Consider the following 19,782-nt stretch of genomic DNA (forward strand, 5'->3'; position numbering starts at 1 on the left):
AATAATTATATATCTTAATATTTTTTAATATAAATCGAATACTTGTATTTTATTTTGTATCACATGTTTTTTTATATAATAATGTTTTTATGTTTTAAGCAAAATTTTTAGTAGAAATCACATAAGATAATTTTTTTGGCATAAGATATTAATTATTTTAAATGTATAATAAAAATTAAAATTTATAGAAATCAAAATATAAATTAAATTACCACATTTAGTCTCATAGTTATGTATTTAACATCAATATTAATTAAATAGCATATTCATTATTTTCAATGTAGAATAAAAACAAAAATTTATAGAAATCAAAATATAAATTAAATTACAACATTTAATCTCATGGACATTTACTTTTCAAATGTATATTACTTTTGATTTTTTTTTTAAATAAATTAAACATCAATATAAATTGAAATAAAACATATAAGTCTAATATATGTACAAATTTATTACATGAATATAAAGACAAACAAATTAAATCAGAATTAATAAAGATATACAATAAAATTAATGAATTGAATAAAATAGTAAATTAAAATACAACATTTAATTTCATATTTATTTTTATTCTTAGAAGAATGGTATTAAATTAATTAATATGAGTCAAAATATAACATCCACCTTCTTGCATATGATTTTGTGTGCCTAAAATTATTACAAATATAAAAACACAAAAATACAACACAAGTAACAAACAATAATACAAACCAAAATACAAATATTGGGAATTATATCATAAAATTATATATATATATATATATATATATATATATATATATATATATATAAAATTTAAATTCAACACCAATATCAATTACATATAGTATTAAATTAATTCCAAATGCAAATCTTGCATAAATTATCATGCATAGTAATATGACAAAGTCTTTTCAAATGTGTTATTATATCAATATGGTTATTTATATTTCCGTAATCTATATTGATTACTAAGATTTGTAAAAACTTTAAATTTATTAAATTAAAGAAAAATATAAATTACATTTTTATTATAAATTTATTACACAAAAAAACACAATATTTAAACACTTCAAATACAAACATTTAAAATTTTATGGTAAAATATTATATACATATATATATTTATTGATAGTGCAAGGAAAAAAATTATTAAATTTAACATCAATATAAACTTGTTTGAAATAAAATTCTTACATATGATATCATATGTGCAAATACAAAAAAAAACATAATACAAGAAACACACAAACACTTACCATTTAAACTTCCATAATAAATATAAATATTTAAACTTCGATAATATAAGAAACAAACAAACACATACTACAATACAAAAACAAACAAACAATTAAAATTTTTATCGTCATAAAACATTTTGTAATAAAATAACACATACTACAATACACAAACAAACAAACATATAAAATTAAAAAATTTTAAAATTTTATGGTCATAAAACATTTTGTAATAAAATAATTTTTGTGTGTTTATTTAAATTAAAGATTTTTTTATGCTAACGAGGATGTTTTTTTTAAATGTAGAATGGCTTATGATGTTTTTTTAAATGTAGAATGTTTGATTAGATAGTAAGAATTTATGATTAATTATAATATTGTGAGTGTTGTATATTTTTGAAATATATTGTGATATTTTTAATAATTTATTATTTTTAAAAGTATAATGATATTCTCATTGTCATTGAAATTCCATAGTAAAACAATCAAATAAATACATAATACAATAAAAAACAATTAAACTTTTAAACTTCCATGGTTATAAAACATTTTATAATAAATTAATTTTAAAGTGTACATTGGTTTCAATTAATGATATTTATATTAATTGTATTTATTAGTCGAGTCTGTTGTAGCATTCTTTGGGTGGCGATTTCACTAAACAAGACATTGAATTCTCCTTTCGGTGGCAATTTCGCTAAACAAGACACTGAATTCTCCTCTCCTTATCAGTCGAGCCCCCTGTCGGGTCCTTGCACTAGGAAGCTCAAGCACCTCCAGGACCTTCCCTTTACAGGCAAGCGGCCTTACGGCACCTTCTCCGCGTTCCAGTCATTCATTATATATGTCATTATGCCTCGCGTTCCAGTCATTCATTATATATGTCATTATGCCTTAGCAGACAATGCATATATGGGCATATGTCATTATTCATTTCTTATGTAAGGAAGAATATTTATGATGTGATATTAAAATGTATAGTGTTTGATAATATATAGTGTTTGATGGAGTTTGTAAAAAATTTATGATTAATTATATTATTGTCAGTGCCATGTATTTTTGAAATATATGGTGATATTGCTAGTCTCTTATATTTTTAAAATACTATTATATTATCATTATCATTTAAAATTTCATAATAAAACAAACAAATAAACACATATTACAACATAACAAAAAAAGCATTTAAACTTCCATCATTATAAAGCATTCTCTAATAAATTAATTTTTCAAAGTGTATATTTATTTCAATTAAAGATATTTACTTGATCTATTTGTTTTATTTGTTTGATAAAAAATAGGATGTTTGCAATGTGTTTTCAAATGTTGAGTGTTGAGTGTTTGGTGAGACTTGAAAATAATTTAAGAAACAATATAAAAATATATATTTGATTGAAAATATTTTTATTTCAAAATATCAAATATTAATTTGAAACCATAATATTAAAATACAAATAACTATTAAATTGATTTCCAAAACCAGATAAAAATATATATTTAACTCACAATTAGATTTAAAACATAATATCGTTAAATTTTTAATTACAAATAACAGATTTAAAACATAATATCGTTGATTTGTATTAGATCTAAAACATAATATCGTTAAATTTTTAATTACAGATTTTATTAAATTTTATTAATATATTTAAACACATTATTATTATTTTTTCAATTAATATTTCATCCATTATATAATGCAATATATAAATTTAAAATTTCAAAAAAATAAAATAGTAGACAAAATAGCATTGCTGGCAATAAAAGACAGTCCTCATCCATAGCCATGGCTATGATGAGGGTTTTAGAGAAGGGCAAACCCCCTCTCAAAAAATAAATACTAATTTTATTAATATACTGTTTCAGTTTTTTCTAAATATAATTTAGAAATAAAACTAAATACTAATTTTATTAATATAGTATTTCAGTTTTTTCTAAATATAATTTAGAAATAAAACTAATATTAATTTTATTAATATAGTATTTTAGTTTTTTCTAAATATAATTTAGAAATAAAACTATATATTCTGAAATTGTATATCTATCTATCTACTTCTAATTTAATATCACTTCTAATCTCCTCAATCTTATCTTTCTATATCCCTATATTGAACCTAAATAAACACAAAATCAATAAACACAAAATCATATTAATATCCCTGCATTCGACATAAACGAATGCAAAATCATATTAATATAACAAATTTTAATGAACCGAAAATATATTATCTGAATTCGGTATAGCTAAAAAGTTGCAAAATAATTTACAATAAAACTGAAATTAAAAAAACAATAAACAAATAAAGATTCATAATAACGAAGGCAGAGAGCTAGATCGAGATTCATAATCTGTTTATTATATACTAGATGCCGAGTTAGCCCAAATACCAGAGCTCCTACAAGAACAAACTCAGGTGCTTACGGAGGGAGGAACAAACTCAGGTTCTCATGGAGGGATTCGGGCAGATTATGAAGGAAAGCATCGAAGCTGTGGCTACCTACCTCCCACAAAGGTAGCCACAAAAAACAACTAATATACTAATATCAATTTTACTCGGAAGACTCAGAATTTCAGCACTGAAAAGGTGCTTGCGGGATGTCTTTAGCGATGGATTACTGTTTCACAGTTTCCGTCTTTTAGAATTCTTGGGAAGTAACTCTCTCATCAGATAGGCATCCTAATAAATGTACAGAACCCGGAAAATAATATGAACCCAGAAGGGGTAATTACTGTTTCACAGTTTCCGTCTTTTAGAATTCTTGGGAAGTAACTCTCTCATCAGATAGGCATCCAAATAAATGTACAGAACCCGGAAAATAATATGAACCCAGAAGGGGTAAAAATATATGAGCAAGGATGCTACGAGAGCTGCAACTACCGGACTTACACAACTCGACAGTCTAGGATTTACATAAACCCTAATGCCCATGAACAATTGATTTGATAATACCAATATAAAATTCCATATAACCCTACCTCTGGCTCAGATATGACATATCGATTTTAGATACACGAACGGCTAAATAGATAAAAATTAAACATAAACCCTCAATCAACGGACAACTGCACATAATGAAGTAACCAACCACTCCAGTGATCCGAGATGACTATCACATTGCTGAATATAACTGATCCCTAAGGGTTAGACAGCTCGATGGCCTGGGATTTACACAACCCTAACACCCATGATAAATTGATTGATAACTGCAATATGGAATTTTACATAACCCTACCTCTGGCTCCGGTAAGTCTTATTGATTTTATAAGAGCATATGAATTGCAATACAGATAAAAAATTGAAACCCTCAATACTCCACATAATGAAGAAACCAGCCACTCAAACGAAATCAACAACTCAAATGATGCCAGATCACTATCACACTGCTGATGCTGGTGGTACAAATGGTATTGATGGACGTGCTTCTGCTCAGAATGATCTGCTTGCAGATCTGAAAATTAAAAAACAGAGAATAATAGAACAGACTGTAGACACAAACACTGGAATAACACAGGTCTGCAAACAATACCACCACTTTATTATGAAGAAGAGATGAGCATTTTATAAACAATGCAATCATTCTCTTTATTACAAAAGATAAAATCAAACTGCATAATTAGATAAAGCCAATATATTTTAGATGTTTCCTTTTTCCTAGTTTTTCAGATGTTTCCCTCTTTTCTATTCTTGGATGTTTCCAATGAAATAGTACGCTTTTTCTTGGTTGCCCAATCAGTGAGATGTTGCTGATTTTTGTGTCCTTTCTGGTTGCCCAATTCCTCCCTGTTTAGATCAGGAAGCGTCCCGGCTTCCTCCACCAACTGAGGGAAATTGCGTTGCAATGTTTCTGCATTGATCCATTTTGCCTGTGCTGGTGTGTGTCCCTTCCGACCAACCAAATATGAGAAGTATGGCTGATGTCGTGTATCCCGTTTCTTGAAGTCCAAAATTGTATCTTTGAGCAGAGGAGGCTGAAAATCTGGAATATTATCAACCGGATGATGAATTGTAACAGATTCCTCAAGGAGAGGTGGTTCAAATAATTTGAGATTATTAACATTAAGAACATCGTGGATGCCAAGCTGGGAAGGCAAGTCCAAGCGATATGCATTTTCTCCAATGCGTTCCAGAACAGTATATGGGCCATATCTCAGAGGGTGCAGCTTATGATGCTGGCCCTTGAAGCGTTGCTTGTCCAACAAGAGCCACACACGATCTCCAGGTTGAAAAGACAAGTATGTTCACTGTTTGTCATGTCTTTGTTTGGCACGATCTTGGGCTGCTTGCAAAGCAGTAGTTACTTGAGCTTGGCGTTGAGAAATGGAGTGTATAAAATGATGAGCTGATTTTTGTTCCTGTAAATCATTTGCCATCTCCGCATAGTCCTCATTCACAGCATGTACCACTGCATCAATCAGGCTTTGTTTGTTTTGCTAACTAAGAACTGCAACATTTCCAAAGTCTACATATGCAATACGTCCATCACGAATGGCAAAAATGTTGCCAGGATGTGGATCTCCATAAAACAACCCAAATTCTAGCAGCTGTCTCAGAGCAGCACTCACACCAACAGTGAGAAAATCAGGTATGCGGATGCCAACTTCTTTAATAGCTTGTGGATCAGTGCAAAGGATGCCATCAATCCATTCCATCACAAGAACCCGTGAACCAGAAAGTTCTTTGTATACTCGAGGAATCTTAAACTGTTGGCTCATCTTTGAAGTTCTCCAAGAGGTCCTCAATGTTACGTGCCTCAAGTGTATAGTCAAGCTCTTCAAGTAGCTTCTCGCCAAATTCATCAACAATAAGCTCCGCATTACAACCAATTTTCTCAAGACTAATGCCATTAAAAAATGAAGCTAGAGTTCGAAAAAGGAAAAGATCCCTATATATGATAGGTTCAATTTTTGTCCTCTGTACCTTTATAGCAACCTCTTCGACTGAGCCACGAAGAGTGGCACGATAAACCTGTCCTAAACTTGCTGCTGCTATAGTCTGAGAAGATATTTTGCTAAATATCTGTTCAAGAGGTACACCGGCCTCTTCTTCTATGATTGCAAACGCAATCTTATTTGGAAACGAAGGAACATCATCTTGGAGAATGCAAAGTTCATTCATATAATCTTCACGAACAATATCAGGTCTGTGTTGCCAAAACCTGGCCAGCTTTGACAAAAGAAGGTCCCAAATCACATAGCAAATTCCAAAGTTGCTCTGCACATAATGGAACTATCTCTAGACCCCTCCCAACAAGTCGATCATAGAAAAGGGTGATCCAATATAGCCCTAGTTTCGAGAGGATCTCTACTCCACGACCAAAAAGTGAGAATACTGCCCCTCTTGAGCCTAAAACTTTTTCCCTAACCATTTCTGGAGTATATTTTCGAAAAGGAAAGCAGACACCTCGTTCAAGATCGAGCACCTCCATAGCTTTGCTAGATTTTTCTTGTGAAAATCTCATCATAGAATTACCTTTTTCTCCTCTTTTCCGCAATGGTACCTTATTTCTTGGTGCAACTTCTTGAGAACTAGAACTTGAATTGGATGTTGCATAAACCAGAATCTTTCTTTTTTGTCTTGCAGGTGCCAACTTTTCTGTCTTCTGACTGTAAGTACTTGTTTTTACATCTAGATAGTTGTCAACAAATATTTGATAAAACAAGTTGCGAAGATGACTGTTGCTACTAGCAGAAGACCCATTGAAGTCCCTGTGCACAAACACTGCATACTTGTTGTCTGAATATGACAAGATGACGTCTGAATATGACCGGATGTCAACAATTCTTCAATTTGGCATTCTGTCTCAGTTGCCTCTCGAGGAGCAAGGCGATAAGATGGGGCATTGGGTAAGGAAGCGCCAGGAATAAGATCAATGTGGTGTTCAACAGAGCGTGTTGGAGGCAGCCCTGTGGGTTGGGTGAAGACATCTACAAATTCATGGAGTAGAGGAGCCATTGAAGGAGGGACTGGATTGGTGAGGTTGTCTGGCTTGACGGGGCGAACCAAGCACAAAGAAACATCTTGGTTTAAATTGACTCTCATAATGGGAGCTTTGCCAATGGAAGGTTGGGTTGATGTGCTAGCTGAGGATGTGAGCACATATGTGTGCCCATCGTGCTGCAAGTGGTATCGGTGATCTGTAGCATGATAAATAGCATGTTGAGCCTCTTGGTATGGAATTCCTAGCAATAAATCAGCACAATCTAGAGGAGAAACATCACATACCACAGTATCACGAAAAGGTCCAATAGCAAAGGTGACAACACAACATTGTGAGATGGTAAGACGAGGACCGTCCTTTCTGACCCAACCGAGCTGATACGGGTGGGGGTGAGGAGTGGTGGGAAGGCAAAGGCGTTCAACTAAGTCTTGTGACACAAGATTCTTTTGACTCCCATTGTCAAGAATAAGCATGGCCAACTCATGTTTGATTTGACAATTATGGGTAAACAAAGGCGTAACAGAGGTGTTTGTGGGGGTGACCGTTCAAACAGAGCAATTCAAAATGATCAACAGAGTAATTTGGTATACCGTACTTACTTCTAAAAATCTCTCGCAGCTTTCTGGAAATAAGAGTCTGACTCTCTAGTTCTTCTCCTCAGGGAACACGCACGAGTCCTTCACGACCTCTCTCCACGGGTCTTCACTCCAGCGCCTTACAGTTCAACCTCTTTCAGAAAACAGAAACTATCCTCAGACGTGCAGAATTGTCCTCAGACAGACGGCCCAGAAGGCTTCGATATTAATAAAAAGCAAGAACAAAATACAAAGCTTATTACAACAGAAATGTCTTAGAGTTCATTACAACACACATGCTCTCAATCGAACGATGCCTGAACTCATGAAGACCCTTTCTTAAATAGCCCTAAAAACGAATCTAAACTTAGCTAAGACATGACATAAGGTAGAAATAATTGAGGGTCCTGTCGGTATCTTTTTCCACCGACGGTGTCTACTCAATCTTTCTTTTGTACAAAAGATTCCTGTCACAACATGTAACCAACATTATTACATTGCTGACAAGAGATTCTTATGCTACGATCTTCTTTTACCATGGTCCTGTGGGGCTCCTTGTCTCCCATAAATCTTCTTCGGACGATCCAGCAGATGGTTCGTACTCATCGATGAGTTGGCGATGGTATCTATTCATAAGTCGGTTATACTGTTCTTCGATTCCTTCATTTGGATCTTGTGCATCTGTCATTTCTCCTTTTTCTTTTGGCGATCTTGTCATACGGTGAGATGCTGCAGATGACGATTCTCCCTTTATGATATTTGTTTTGATTCTGTGAAGTCCTGGTTGTAGTGGTGTATGCATCAACTCCTGTTTTTCCCACTTGTTCAAAAAAGGAAGAGCACTAATTTCAATATCCAAAAAAGAATCTTTAAATGCATTTCGTGCTGCTGGTGATCTTTGTACTGCCAATTCTATCCCATCTAATGATTCCCATTTAAATATCTGAAACATATTAGTGGAGCTTTCAATAGAGTGTTGTACCCATAACCTGCAGTTTTCATTTAAACAGTCTCTATGCTGCCATCCTAACTCAAAAATTATTGACGTGCATATTCTTTTAGAGATCATCAAACTAATGATGTGGATGACATTATTGTTCCAATTTGGAGATATAATTGAGATGGTGATTAATGCCTTTTGATTGATTGCAAATTTTAATGCTTTTGGTTGTCCTTGCAGGCTATCCATTTTATTAAGAATTTGAATTTTTTCAACCAACCTCAAATTTCCAAACTCATGGAACCATTCAGCGTGCTGTTTGATCAATTCTTGATTGTTACCAGTTTCAGAATTACCAATCCTTTCATGACTAAAAATCTGAGAAAAAGGATTTGGTTCTATGCTGTCTCTAATTCTCAAACTGTGAAAATCCCATTGATAAGCATATGTCTTCAAATATTGGAGGGATCTTTGTATGCATTGAGATACTCTGGTAACTTGGATTTTTCTGCACTTTCCTTCTTGGAATCTCCAGTCTGCAAAATTCTCAAATATTTCATACTGAGGAAAAGTATCAGTATTAGCATAATTCTCGTCAATCCTTTGAAGGAAAGAGGATTCTAGTTCCTCAAATATGTCTGGAATTCTTAAAGAAAGCAGAAATTTTACCATTTCTTCTTTTATGGGGATTTCTTCAAGATCCAAAATTTTGGCACCTGTGAAAATACTTAGGGCAAAATCAACACTCCCTATGATCTGATAATAATTTAAGACTCTAAGCGTCCAGATCATTTCATCTGTGTAGATGCTAGACCATAAATCAGATAAGCTTCTAAAGAAAAGCTTAACCTTCATATTTGGTAAAGAAAATACTTTTACCAAATTTTCATCAAGGCCTAGAGATATGCCCAAATTTTTTGACTGCCATGCTTGGCATCTTCTGATCCACCAATTCCTTCTCATTCTGAATCCAACCAATTTCTTGATTTCATCTGTCACCCAACTTGCATAATTTTCTAAGATTCGAAATCTATCTACAAAGGTGGCAAAACTATCATCTGAAGGGCCTTTTCCTGGAATCTCAAAAACTGAATATTTACAAGTTATAAACATTTTGCTCATGTCTCTGGTTAGGACGTCTGTTAAGAAATTCGAGTTACCTGGTATCCACTCGACGTCAAATTCAAACTGCTGAAACCAGATTTGCCAAGCCAAAATTCTGCCCTTTGCAAGTTGTCTTGAGATCTTTGCTGTCAGAAAATATTTAAAATTTTTGGAGTCTGTTCTGATTAAAAACTTGACCGGGGTTAGATATACCTCAAATCGCTGAATCCCGTTGAAGATTGCCAATGTTTCTTTTTCAGCTATGAAGTAGTTTTTCTGACTTGCTGTAAACTCCCCAGAAGCATATCCACACAAATTTTCTTCAATCTCTCCTTTACTATTTCTCCTTTGTTCTAACAATACAGCTGACCAAAAATTAAGTGAAGCATCAGTTTGTAAAATTAATAAACCATCACCTGGTGGTTGAAGCTTTGGTAAACGCTGGCATTCTTCTTTAAGTTTCTTCACTGCTTCAGTCGCTTCTTCTGACCATCCTCCGTCGCTGTGTCTTCTTATAGCAGCTGTCTTTTCTGAGAGTTTTGGAATGTATTTGTGCAAGTAATTCAGAACTCCAATAAACCTTTGGATTGCCTTTTTGTCCTTCAGTTCATCAGGAAACTGTGTCAATTTTGTTAACACATGGGGCTGCATTTGAATAGAACCATTTGCAACATTTATCCCCAAAAAATCAATACTATCCTGAAATAAGGACATCTTTTTTTCTGACAAAACTATGCCATGCTTTTTGACTTCTTCAAGGAAAATTTCTAGATGTTTCAAATGAGTATTTACATCTGGACTATGAATCAAAATATCATCTATATATGTAACTATAAAATCATATTTAGCAAAAATATAATCCATCCTTCTTTGGAAGAAAGCTGGAGCATTCTTCAACCCAAATGGAACAACTTTCCACTGATAAAAACCTGCTGGACATATGAAAGTTGTTTTGTGTCTGTCTTCTGGCTGAATCTGTATCTGATAGTAGCCTGACTTCATATCAAATTTACTGAACACCTTACTGTGTTGAATCTTTTGCATAATTACTTCTGGTCTTGGCAATGGGTAATTAAAATTCTGAGTAATTGCATTAAGAGGTTTGTAATTGATAACCATCCGGGGTTTACCTCTTACTATCTCAGAATGGTTTCTTACTAGAAATGCAGAACAGGCATAATGAGATTCACTGATTTCTATTAACTGCATCTTTAGTAGTTCTTGAATTTGATTCCTCATTTCTTGTTCATCAGATGGTGTGCAAGGAATCACTTTACCTTTTACTCCATTGTCATGTAAGGTGACTATCTCCTGCATCAGACTTTCAATTTCCCAAAACTGTTGTGGGTTGTCCGAACAACTTTTTAGAAGTCTCTGGTAGATGTCTTTTTGTTCTGTAGACCAATTTTCTTCAATGCATGCTGATTGTTTATTTATCTTTTCTGCTCTGGCTTCATAGATTTGTAGGACCTCTTGCCAATCATTTGAATCTTTAGTCGGCCTTCTAGTTCCTACTTTCTTTTGTCTATTCTGATGTCTAGCTTCAGAGTTTGCAATGCTTAATCTAGGCACAGATATAGCCTTTTTCTTCAGGTTTATTATCAATTTATCTTGGCTGATAGTTACTGGAAGCACAGAATTTATGAATGGCATGCCTAACATCAAACTTGCTGAAGGGTCATAGTGCTGAATTGCTGAGATTTTTATAATACTCCCTCCAACCTTTAAAGAAATATTGTCTACATAATGTGTGAGCTGGACAGATCCTCCAATTGTTTCTGAAACTAGTATATTTTTTAATGGTTTCCAGAGAGATTTGAACAAAGATGGTCGAGCTAGATTATTTGATCCTCCAGTGTCTACAAATGCATCTACTGAAATCCATTCATTTCTGACTTGAACTTCTACTGGAATATAAATCAAGCTCTCTGTTTTCACAATCTTTTTCAACAAAGTATTTTGTTCATTTCTTATAATCTCTGGCAGAGGTATACTAGTTGATGGTGCAATTTTCTTTTCAAATGGACATAAAGAATTGAATTGAGGTAAGGATGATGCAATTTGTTTACCTCTATTTGTCTTCTCTGATACTTCTGTTTCTTCTGATTCTTCTTCAGAATTAGATTCTGAATCTGAATCATCTTCTGTCTCACTTGATGACACGACAGTTGAAGAACTTTCTAACTCACTATAGTGCTGTTCACTATAAAAATCATCATCAGAACAATTTGCACAAATATTCATTTTCTGTACAGGTTCTTCATCTTCATTATCTGAAACTTCTGTAAGAATATATACATCAGAAATTTCTTCATCTGATTCTACTACAGACCAATCATCTTGAAATTCTTCAATATCTATACAAGCTTTAAGTTTACTAGATGATTTTTGCGGACACTTTCTGGCAAAATGTCCTTCTTTTTTACAAATGAAACAACAATTGTTGTTTCTTGGGGCTGTTCTCTTTTTCAAATATCTGAATTTTCTGAAAGGTCTTTTTGGGTTCGATACTCTTTTGGGTTTGTATCTACCATACCTTTTGTATTTTTTCTTCTTTGATTTAAAAGGCGTCCATGGTAATACAGTTCTGCAGACATCTGAACTTGGGGTGATGTCATGCGCTTTCTTCTGCCAACACAAATATTTGACCTTTTCTGATACTCTAAACAGAAGATCAACCCAATAAACTTGTTCTAAACTTCTCATTTGAACCTCAAGATCCTTCATAATCAGATCTCCTAAGTTTCCTGGCAACTTTGACAAAAAAGAAACTTTTTGAGCAATATCATTAAACAGATTAGCTTTAAAGACTTTAGCCATAAATTCTTTGCCAAATTGATCTAAATATTTTAGATCTTTAAGTTCCATGCGGCTAAGGTCAGTCAATAGCTGTTTCTTTTCATCTTTTGGTTCAGGAATGAATTGAGTTTTCAACAGCATTTCAAATGTAGCTAATCCTGCTTCCATGACTGCTATTCTCTCTGCCTCTGATCCTGCCATCCACCAATCAAACACTATTCCTGCCATCCTCTTTTCTGCTAATATCATGATAGATACATTGTCTAATCTTGTTGTGACCTGCATCTGATATAAGGCTCCTATCCAGATTCTAATAGACTCACCAGGATTGGATGAGTTATCTAGATCTAGAATGTAACCACTAGAATTTGTAGCAAACAGATCTTCTTCAATTCTAGGGTACTTAGCTTCTCTCAGGATGTGAGTTTTATTTTGATTCTTTATTGATGGCATAATAAAGGATGGAAATTTTATTGCAGCTTGTTCTAAAGACATGACTTCCTTCTTAGATTCAAAAGGTTTTTCTGCTTTGAATGTTTTAGAAGATCCACTGGTTAATTTTCCAGTGTCTCTGGAAGTCCCTTCTCCATCACTTGTTTCTGGTACTTCTTCTTCTAAATCCCAGTAATTTGGGGCTGTCATATCTACATGAAATTTTGGGATTTTCTTACCCTTCTTCTTCATTTTTCTTTTTCTTCTTTCCTCTCTTTCTCTCTTTTCTTCCTGTTGCTCTTCATATAACAATTTTAAATTTTCATTTATCAGATCTGCTTGTTGTCCTAAATTGTCTAGAACATTTTCAGCATGAGAACACCAAGTAGTCAAATAATTTCCTACTTGATATACTTGTTCCAAATCATTGGGCTCTTGTGATTCATGTTCTAGAAGAGGTGCACAATCTGCTCTTGTAGCAGGCTGTTTGGACATTGATGAAGAGACACAAAATTTTGTTTTTGGTGGCCATTTTCCTCCTCTGACAAATCTTTTATTTGCATATCTATATTCCTCCATAGGTGGATAATTCTGTACATGAGTTCTAAACATTTTATTTACAGCTAGAAAAGGTTTTTCTTCAGGTATATACAATTGTTTTTCAGACCGGGGTGTACTTGTGGAAGTAGACGGCTGTTCTTCTGGTATGGATAACTGTCTGTAAAAGGACCTTCTTCCACTTTGGACTGGACTTTCTACTGGTAATACATGTTTCTCTGGCAAGACTATTGGCTTGGGAATCCTAGGGTAAATTGACTGATTTGGAATGATTTTTACCCCTCCATCTTCTAGAGCCAATCTTTTGATTTTTCTGCTTGCATCATCTGAAGCCAAAGACTTATATTGGATATACCAGTGATCAGGTAATGTTTCTTTGTCATAATGCACACCTTCAATCTGTGCATTTCCGATCCCTACAGTCACACAGTCTTTTAACACCGGCTGTTTTAGTTTAGGATGTACTGTATTTGTTAACTGAAAGGAAGTTTGAACAATTACAGACAAGAATTCACTCTCATCTGCCATAGACAGTCCTTGTACTCCTATCAAGGCTTTCCAGCATTCTTTAAGATGAATGTCTGTCAGACTAATAGCATAATCTGGATAAATTGTTCCATACTGACAACCAGACATTAAATTTCCCAATATTGTTCCTATTCTGGCATGATCATATTCATTATGCCTTGAATCAAACAATTCTGCAATGCAGGGAGTATTTAAACCATGTCTAAAAAGAGGAGCCAAACCAATCCTTATAGCTCCGAAATGTAAATAATGAAATCTTCCTTCCTTAGCATACTTCCTAAACTTTTTTATTTCATCTTCTGAGAATATGTTAAGTCCTATTATCTGCACATGTGGACCTTTAATTCTGATATTGACTTCAACTTCTTTGAAGTAATATTTCTTAGAAAGCTTAAACATCATTGGAACCGGATAAACTTCTTTAGTATCTAATGCAGGGGGGTTCCAGCTTTCTGGATCTTCTACTTGTTCATGTTCATTCACTTCTGATTCAACAGATCTATTTTCTACTTCAGATATAGATCTTTTATCAATGGTAGAGAAAGATCTTAGAAATTTGGCCATCTTGGAAAAGTATAATTCTATTCCAGAAATTGACTGATAAAGCTTTTATTTACTCAGCACAATGTAAAACAAAGATGCCTTTCAAAAGCTCCTGGCTTGTCTCAGGTTCTGTCTATAGAATTATATAGGGTCGTTACAGGGCTCTGATACCAATTGGGGGTGACCGTTCAAACTGAGCAATTCGAAATGATCAATAGAGTAATTTGGTATACCGTACTTACTTCTAAAAATCTCTTTTAGTCATGAGGATGAGAGAGGGGTCCACTTCTGTTGGATTTTCAAGAGAAACACCTGGAAGTGGGGTAGTGGCCTTTGGTTGTTCGACCTCTGTAAAAAGAGTTTTCTGGGGGCGGAGATTTTTCAATACTCGACAATCTGCAGAAGCATGTGAGTTGGTCTTGTGAAATGTGCACCAGGGGGTGCAGTGAGGTGTGGGGGATGAGGCAGAGGCGACATTAGAAAAATCAAAGGAAGATGGACCATTTCTGGCTTGAGGATATCGGATTCGAGTACCCACTTTGCGTTCCACCGCCAGGGCCCGAATAAAGGCCTTGTCTAATGAAGCACTATCAAACAACTCAACTTCACGACGAAGAAGCATTAGCAAACCAGAATTAAATTTGATAATTAGTACCTCGTCTGGATCTGATATATGGAGTTGAATGCACAACTTGCAGAAGACATCAATGTAGGCTTGCACTGATTGATTGGGTAGTTGTCGAAGCTGCAACAATTTGGCAAAGAGATTTTGTATATATCCTGGAGGATAGAAGCGTTCACGTAAGGCCTCGCAAAAGAGATTCCAAGATGTGATAGGCGTCGATTGGGTCTCGGCTTGTTCTCCAAGTTCCACAACCAAGGACATATTCTCAAGATGAGTATCCCACCATGTTTGTGCTAGGCCTTCCAATTGTAGACTGGCGATCTGAAGTTTCATCTCCTCGTCCATTGTTGGACAGGTTCTAAAATAGTTGGAGAGGCTGCGGATCCAAGAATCAATAGTCTCACCATTCATTTGCCCTGAAAATTTGGGCAGTTGAAAGCGTGTATCAAGCTGCATTTGCCCTGGAGGGCGTTGTTGTTGTTGCAGCGTAATTAGCTCTTGAAGAGCCCTAGCTAAATCATTCACTGGCGAGTTCATGATTTTCATCCACTGAATGGAGTGAAATGTATGACCCTTAAAAAAAAAAAAAAAATTTCTTCGAATAGGTGGATGGCTTCCAAGATCTTATGCTCTGATACCAATTGATCTGCTTGCAGATCTGAAAATTAAAAAACAGAGAATAACAGAACAGACTGTAGACACAAGCACTGGAATAACACAGGTCTGCAAACAATACCACCACTTTTTTATGAAGAAGAGATGAGCATTTTATAAACAATGCAATCATTCTCTTTATTACAAAAGATAAAATCAAACTGCATAATTAGATAAAGCCAATATATTTTAGATGTTTCCTTTTTCCTAGTTTTTCAGATGTTTCCCTCTTTTCTATTCTTGGATGTTTCAAATGAAATAGTACGCTTTTTCTTAGTTGCCCAATCAGTGAAATGTTGCTGATTTTTGTGTCCTTTCTGGTTGCCCACAGAAACATGACGAGAAGTCCCTTCTCCATCCCACACCCCCGTCATCCCTCGACTGAGCGATAGCAAGTGAATTTCCCTCCCCCTCGAGTAAGTGACAGCAAGTGGGTTGCCCTCCCTGATACCTAATGAAAGGGTTCGACCAAATGTCTCTCCGCCCACCCGTGCTAGCGCCTATGATGTTGATGGTTCGACTAAGAGGTAGCTAAAGCATGACGAGTAATACCAAGCGGATTTCAACCCCGGCTAAAGAATATAATAGTTTCATAAATCGAAACTAAAATGTAAACTGAATGTTCATGAATTTTTATTGTTATCAAGACTATGTAATCAAATACCTGAACAAGAGGTTGCAGAAATCCGAGCTTACCTGCAAGAGTGAAATTCGGAAAATATTCCTCCAACCGAATATCTCCGTCCCTGCTTTTCCTCTGGTCCGGAAACTCCGCCTCTGTTTCTCCTCCTGGCGGAGACCTCTGCCCCTGCTTCCAGGGGTAGAGACATGATTACGCTGAGCATACAAATAAAACAGTGAATATCTGAATACCTCTTCAATTTCATCATAGCTTCATATGAGAATCAGAATTTCGACCTTCACATATCAAGATTCAATAAAAACAAAAAAAAAAATCTGTAACCCTAAATAAGAAAACAACCTTCATCTTCATCTTGACAATCAGGAAAAATAAAAAATATACATAACACAGCAATACAAGAGGGAAACATAAAATTAAAAAAGTACCTAACACAGCAGTACAATGGAGAAACAATAAGCATGGCCATGCTTAAAAGAACAGAGAAAAAAAACACAACAGATCATCCCAACAGAGGCAGGCCAAAAATTCTAACAAATGGTTAGCTCATAAATGCCGCTCCAAAGCCCCCTCGTCTCCTATACATACGAACTTACCGACATGGATTACATGATGTTTTACTAAAATTTAGAATCCGTCCTGTGACAGACTGACATAGCACCGTTAATGGACACCTATGAAAAAGAAATGATTGTTTTATTTTTTGAAATGTACTCAATCTCTACTCGTTAAATTTTATAAAAATATATTTTTCTATTAATTGTTTTTTTTTTATATTTAAAATTAACTTATTAAAATTTAATTTCAAGTTTCCTAAACAATTTAGCTTTTTAATATTTAAAACTATTTTTTAATAATTTATTTTTTTAAATTAAGCACCCTTTTTTTTAAATTCTATTTAGCTGAGTTAATTAGATAGAAAATTAAATTTACAAAACAGTTAAAAAAAAATTGGTATCTATTTTATTTATGTTATTAAGAATAAATGTTTTTAAAAACACATTATTTCACTGTAATTTTTATGTTGTGATATAAATTCATAAGGTTTTATGGATAAAAGGTTAAAATATAATGAAGGATACTATTTATATTATTTATGGAATTAAGACTAAATGTTGTTTAAAAGTGCATGATCTCACTATTCTAATTTTTATGATGATGAGATTACATGATATCATTTAGGTTGAAAGTACCTTTTGACATTAGTGTAAGACTTTCCAAAAAATTTAAGGAAATATATTAGCAATCTGAAATCGAGATACATCTCACAATAGCGAAAGTCTACCCTTATGTGGCATGTCTTTCCTTGAGTAATGGTAATGAATCAGATTGCATTCAAAAATACAAGTAATGGTTTTCCTTGTTGTTCATTGATAATTGAGTTGTTTTTCTTTTCTTTGTTGAGATGACAACCATCGCTACTTCTTATCTTCTTATCGAAGAATACTAGTTTACTCTTCATTGTTATTCAATCAAAACCTCTTCATAAAACATATTTTGTAATGGTAGTGATTGAATATGTTCCATTACATTCAACTAACAAAAACTCTTAGCCATTCTTTTAAAAAATCAACTAGTCTAAACTAGGAATCGGTCAAAACATCCAATCAAGCAAGCTTGCCTACCAATCCCTATAAGTAATATGGTTGGAGGGTCAATTTGCACTAGTTTGCTACCTAACTAGTACAAACTTGTTGACTTTTATGCTAACCGAGAAGTTAACTCAGTCATACGTTTATTGCTCGTATCCTCACTCTCAGTATTTCTGACAATATTTCATTTGCACCACAATCTCTTTGAATGATTTCATCGCTTCTCCTACTAGAACACACTAGTAATTATCTAGGCCTTGGTCATATTCACTCCAAGCTTCAATCCACTCAATAAATCCTATAACATTTCCAATTTGAATCTTCTGAAGAAGTTGGAGTCTAGTTTCAATGTAATAATAATGTTTTTGATAATCTTGCCATTGGTATGAATGTTAAGAGTTTTGGTGAAGGTGTGTGCACTTTCCACTCAGGTGAACCTACCAAATTCCGGAGGATAATAGTACCAAACATCATGGGTAGAATCAGTTTATTATCTTTTTGATAATGGCACACACTTGGAACTATATCTAATGGGGAGGAGGAGCACATGATGTTGGATAGCGCCATTTGGGGCTTCACTCGAGGACATGTATCCGAGCTTTCACACAACTGTGGGTTTGTGAGCTTCACTTTGCAAGATTACCTTAGCTAATAAACATTTATAAAGGAGTGATGATGGTGGAAATGAGGATAGACATTCGCGTCTTCCCGTCCTTTCTTCTGCAACCTCTACAAGGATAGATGTAGTAGAGGTAAATAGGGATTTTTCAGAACTAAACTCAAATATAATGTTGGATGTTCAAATGATTTAAAAGTGATTTTATGCTTTGTTGAAGAAGTGAGTTTAGATGATCTGGAATACCTATATTGCTTGGAAGTTACATATACTCGTCTCTTTGTTCTTCAATCATAGAAACATGACAGATAGAAACTGAAGGTAATTTATTTTCTATAAATTTTTAGATTTTTTATATTAAATCATATCAAAAATATTACGAAATATAATCTCAATTTTTACTTACTAGTGAGCCACTCGGTAAACCATACCAGTATCACAACACTAGTTAGGCCATATAAAATGTCTAAACAAATGAAAACACCTAAAAAATACAATACAACCTATGTTAGAGGTCTCAGAGCCTCCTTAATCAACATATTCAACAAAACTATGACTAATATCAAACTAACAAATATGATAGACAACATTTAGGTTGTGGGTGAATGAACCTCGATGGTGTTTGGTGGTCCTCTCTCTTCATGTGAATCTATGAATCCCAAATTTGTTAGCTTTTCCCCAGTGTTGATACCTTGTGATCTAGTTTCTTTAGATATATCTACACCTTGCCAACACTCAACAAAATATAATATTCTTCTTTCAACCTTTCTATAAGGACTCCACCTATGATTTCTTTTAGCTATTGGTAGATGTCGAAGATTTGGATATATTGTGTATGTCATATCCTCATGCTTCTTGTATATGTTACCTAACTAACAACCTAATACTTCACTTATGAATTTGATATGAATCTCTCATCGATTCTAGCCCATCTCTCAACATCCTCAATGTCTCTTCTAATTGTCGAAGGAATATTCCTAAATTATGTTGTTGCAAAGTGTTCAAGTACCAACTAATCT

General features: G+C 34.0%; 1 pseudogene; it reads right to left on the reverse strand.

Moving 5' to 3' along the window:
• Positions 1-4,878: 4,878 nt before the first annotated feature.
• Positions 4,879-6,946, reverse strand: LOC149159906 (protein ACTIVITY OF BC1 COMPLEX KINASE 1, chloroplastic pseudogene; annotated as a pseudogene).
• Positions 6,947-19,782: the final 12,836 nt, after the last annotated feature.

Source organism: Pinus tabuliformis, chromosome 5_2 (assembly GCF_031772625.1).
Source record: "Pinus tabuliformis cultivar Carrire ecotype Pingquan chromosome 5_2, CPIR1, whole genome shotgun sequence".
In the NCBI taxonomy this organism is placed as follows: Eukaryota; Viridiplantae; Streptophyta; class Pinopsida; order Pinales; family Pinaceae; genus Pinus; species Pinus tabuliformis.